The sequence below is a fragment of the Motacilla alba genome, chromosome 1, assembly GCF_015832195.1.
Source record: "Motacilla alba alba isolate MOTALB_02 chromosome 1, Motacilla_alba_V1.0_pri, whole genome shotgun sequence".
Taxonomy (NCBI): Eukaryota; Metazoa; Chordata; class Aves; order Passeriformes; family Motacillidae; genus Motacilla; species Motacilla alba.
The window spans coordinates 97,002,710-97,007,876 of record NC_052016.1 but is presented as its reverse complement, the minus strand read 5'-3'; the positions used below and the strand labels follow the sequence as shown (position 1 = coordinate 97,007,876).

At 36.4% G+C, this 5,167-nt stretch overlaps 1 protein-coding gene across 2 annotated transcripts in view; it reads left to right on the top strand.

The window, feature by feature from the left end:
• Positions 1 to 5,167, top strand: part of ST6GAL2 (ST6 beta-galactoside alpha-2,6-sialyltransferase 2) — a 171,608-nt gene that overhangs the window by 33,058 nt on the left and 133,383 nt on the right. The window lies entirely within an intron of this gene.

Below are 5,167 nucleotides of genomic sequence, written 5' to 3'. Positions count from 1 at the left end.
TCTGCACCACTCTCCTCTGCACCATGCAAGCATGCCCAGGCTTGTAAAAGCTTGTCAGAATAACCCTCTTAATCCTCAGAGGAAGGATTTAATTAAGTTATTCCACTCTGGCATACATGCTGAATGTTGGACTGCGTTTTGGATGACCTCATCGATGGCTTATGAGTGTCAGTGTTTTACTGAAGCATATTAACATTTCATTGAGAAAACCACATTAAACATAGCAGCAGGCACAAATACAAAATCAGCTTGCTGAACAGTAAAAAGGTTTATCAATGTAATTATAAATGGTTCCTTTTACTGTTGCCAGCTCTGGAGTATAGATTAGGAGCAACCATATCTGAAGATGAGCTTGTGGCAAAGTGTTGAGGTGACATCTATTACTGAATAACATGGAATGCTGCCAAGATAAACTGACACACCATTGATCTTAAAAAAAAAAACAAAAACAAAAACACCACAAAACAAAACAAAACAAAACAAAAACAACCCAAAAATCCACTAAAATAAACAAAAAAAAATGTTTTGCTAAGCAGCTCAGATTTTTGCTGGTCCACAGAATGATCAGACATAACAATACCCCTGTAGCTCCTTTAAAATCCTTGCATATAAAGATTTTTTTTAATGCAGCTAAATGTGTTGACAGGATTTATTTACAATTTCATGCTGTTTCCCTGACACAGATCTGTATAAAAATAAAAGGGCTAAAGGCCACTGAGTCATTAACTGGACCACTGAGGTCATAAAATTTGTGATGGCTTTTCCCTAAACCTCAATTAAAACACTTGAAAAATATAATTATACCTAATCCATGTGCTGGTAACTTACATGGTGCAATGGCATTTTTTCCACACAAGAAAGAAAATAATTTAAAAGTGTTTTTTGAGTCCTGCATCCTGAGAACGTGCAGGCTGTGGTCCATTTGGTAATGTGGCAATGGCTGGACCCCTCCATGCTTCAACACTGAGACAGAGCAGCGATTCTGCTTTTTGCTTGGTCCATGTCATGTCCTAAAAATTTCTTTGCCTCATATAAGGCACAGTGACAACAAGCAGAGTTCTGTAGGCTTTGAAAAGCCTTTGTAAGCATGTTTTGGAGGGTAAAACAAACAATCTCCCAATAACACCCTCCTAAATCTTTAATTTTTGCAATCTTTTGTGTGGATGTCAGGCCTAAGCATACAAAACATGAATAAATGACTCATTTGCAGGAAAGAAAAGCAATATCTGCATTTTATCAGCTCAGGTGAAAGTAGCACAGCCTACAGACATATGCTAAATTCCATTACCTGTAAAGAGAGCATTGATTTAAAATTTTCCTGTTTTGAATACCATGACATGAGAAATGATAGGTTTCCATTTTATTTTTATTAATTGTATACACACAAGGAAGCTGATAGGGTAAGGTTGACTTTAATTGAGCCATAAATTTAGCATTGAGAAATGCCATCCATTTAGCTGGACAGTTCTGTGATGAAATACATTTCTAAAGCAAGGATTGCTGGCAGAGTGACTGAGATAACAAATGATAAATGCTTTATACCTATAGCTACAAAGAGACAGTCGTCAATAAAAAATGGGTAACTTCTCAAAGGGCTACCATAAGTAATTTTCCCTTGATTTTGCACCACAAGAATTTTTTTTTTATTAAAATACTGTTGAATACGTTACTCCTTTAATTTGATAAAAACTTGTAGAAGATACATTCTGGAGTCCAAAATACTGGGTATCCTATCATTGCTTGATGTGTCACTCTGCTCCACAGGAAATCCTTTTACATTAATCTGATTAAATAAAACTCTACATATCTGTACACACATAAAAAGGTAAGCTCATGGATACTCACATACATGTCTCCAGCTATTGTAGGCTGCTGTCATAGAGCTTGAACTAAAGTCAATAGAGCTTGAACTGTTTACACCAGACAAAGACCTGCTTCAAAGTGTTTATAAACCTATCTGGAAACAAATCTTAGCATGAGTTATATCATGTATTGATATATGACTATGAAAAGCATAATTATCCCCCATGTATTGGGGATATATATTGACATGTATTGAACTCCCTATACTGAGTCTCATGAGGAAAAATTCCTGCCATTTTGATTCCAAGATCTCTTTGAGCAGCTATAACAGGATGATTTCTATATCAGAAAGGTAAAAGTTGTCCCATGTGGATAAATGTGGGTTTTTAATTTTCAGCCATATAATCAAAATCTTGTTCCTGAATTGATCCTTTTTTTCTAACTGCTTAAATCAACCTCATCAGTTAGAGCCCTGAGTGTCTTTTTAAGTCAGATAGTTCTGATTCCCTTTGGAAAGGAGATGATTTGGTTTTGGAATGGAGAAAATGTAAATGGTCTCATGAGAAAGAATGTCAGAAAGTAAAATGGTCATAATTAAATGTGGAAACAGTGTTATGGCTGGCCTGACTTCAGCTGTCATGGATCTATGAATGCCTTTGCCCTCTACAGGTATAATTATTTTTCTTATTGATCACTGGTAAATTTGTGTTCATACAATAAAGATCTTAGAGGGGATGACAGCAAGCAAACATGGTAGTTAACTGGATAGAGAGCTCCTAATCAGTGTTGAGTTTTCCCATGTAGAATGACATGGGCACATAACAGAAATATTTTAATGCATCTCCACAAAGCATGACAGAGATATTTAAAGTTCTGTCTTCCTACTTCCTTTGAAGACATTCACTTCCCATGTGGGTCAGCAGAGAGAAACAGCAGTGCTGAAACAAGATCACCTGATTCCTTCCTCCAGTTCCTGTCCATTGTTACAGCCTCAGTAATGGAGACATACAGGGCTGCTATTTCTAGTGATTCCTGTACTCCAACTAGCAGCAAAACAACAGATTCTTTTATATATATATATATGTATATACACATATATACATATATATGAACAACTTGTAAGAGAATATAAACAATAATTTTTTTGCAGTATACCCATTCATTATACGTCTGAAAGAAAAAGAATACAGTGTTTTGAGCAGGAGTCAAGTGTATGGTTCAATCAGTATTTTAGGTCTTAATGTTTAAATGCTTATTTTGAGTCCTTAGCAATAATTTACTCTCTTTGATCAACACTATTTGAAGCCAATAAAACAAGTTGTCTGAAGCAACAAAATAGCTTTATCCCTATGAAAACAGAAAAGAATTATGATCTGGTTTAAGTGAGAGAGGGCTAGAATAGAACCAAGGAGTTTCACTGCTAAAGTGATACCACCTCATGTGATAATAAGTGATCTTCATTCCAGAAAAACTGTCCAAAAACTGATCACTAATATTTTTTTTCTTTAGGAAAAATAACTCTTAGAGGCATTAGGAAGTTTTGCCATTATTATGACAAATTTCTTGGAAGATACTTAGATTTACATTTTGAAAGAACCCAAACCCAGAGCGCCCAAAAATAAAAGGTGTAGTGTTTTGGAGATGGAAATAAAGCAAATATATTTTTTTATTCTTTAAAAAAATGTAACAGAAGAATATTAAGTACATGTCCACTGAAGCTCTCTCTCTCTGGAGTTAAGCTCTCTCTCACTAGAGTTAAAGCCCAAAAAACCAACAAAACAAGCAAACAAACAAACAAACCTATGAAAAAGCCCCAACAAACCAAACAAAAAACTGAAAAAAAACCCCCACCAATTAAACCCATAAAATCTCTGTGTCTTTGATTCAACTCAAATGCAAATAACATTGGAGAATTTGTCTCATTCCTTCTCCATCCTGAGCAACATAGTTTAGGAACTGGTTTTGTGCAGTTGCAAGGAAGGGCTCACCAGCACAAACATTCTGCTCACATAAGATGCATACAGACCCAGCATTGTGGTTTACTCCTGACACCTAGAATAATAGCTCACATCTTCTGCCAGAGATGAATGACTGCAAATGAGTGTTTAAGACACTCAACTTCATCATTGATTCCACAGGCTTTTTTTGCCACTCAGTCTCCTCAGCCAAACTCAAACTGCTCTCAAATTTCTGCCCCTTTTCATTTTGTTTTGCAACAGAAATACATCATCCAGTGTATATTTTTGAATTTATAAAATACACAACAGATAGTGGGGTTTTCAGCACTAGCATAACTCTAGGGAGTTCTGAAACACTAATATTTCTGCAGTAGTACATCTGCTGTTCATTTGGAAATGCTACCATTTTATTTTCTTTTTTAATCATAATATTAGTCAAAATCAGCAACACATTAATGCAGGCAATTATAAGAGTGATTAAATGGAGGTCTAGGAGATGGATAGCAAGATGTGACCTCCTGGTAACAAGAAGCACATTCTGCTTGTCATTTGGCATTTGTCCATAACTATTATGTCTTGGACTTCAACAGTGTTTTGATTTCCAAAAACTTTCCCCCTTCACCTTAGCAGCATGTCCTTCTGGTTTTTTTCACCAGCTGCGTTGGGAGCACATTTAGGGATGTGTGTGTTTGCTCTCCAGATGACAAAATGGTGTGTGCTATGTCTCTATGTCTCTCAGCACACAAGTAGTGTCAGCAATCTAAGGAAAAGAGATCTCCTGCCCTCTCCTGCTTCCTTTAGTGTCTCTCTTTCTCCTGTAGCACTGACAGGCAGGTGTGAATGTGACACATGTCTTTAGTGCAGGTGGGATAGCTTTGACTTTGGCAAGCGGCCGGTAACTTTCCTTCCTCATGTCTTTATGGAAGAGTTTGGCCTTCTTGTCTAATTTATTTCATCTATTTCTGCCTCTGAGTTCGTGGCATGGTGAAGTGCAGGAGTTTTTTTATATTCTTTTCCCACTTACTACATATTTTTTCTGCTTGTGGAACCAACATAGAAACCAGAAGGCTTGTAAATCACATTTCACATTTCCACACCGTTTTACTTATTGCAAGCTCGGTCATTGCTTCACAGGCCACACAAATAATTCTAAAAGCTAATTTAAGTACTAAGGTAGGGACACCTCTGTTTTAAAGCATCTTATCTGAAGAACCCTCTACAAAGAGATCAGGTTTATGAAGCCGTGTATGGAAAGGGGAACTGTGATGATCATAGATGTGTAAGCTCTTTTCTTATTCCACAATTCAGTATTCTACCTGGCCAAGCTTCTCTTCAGCAACTATTCCTTTACTCTTTCTATTTTTGTTTCATAGTTCATAAGTTCATCCTTTTCTTCTTGGGCCTCA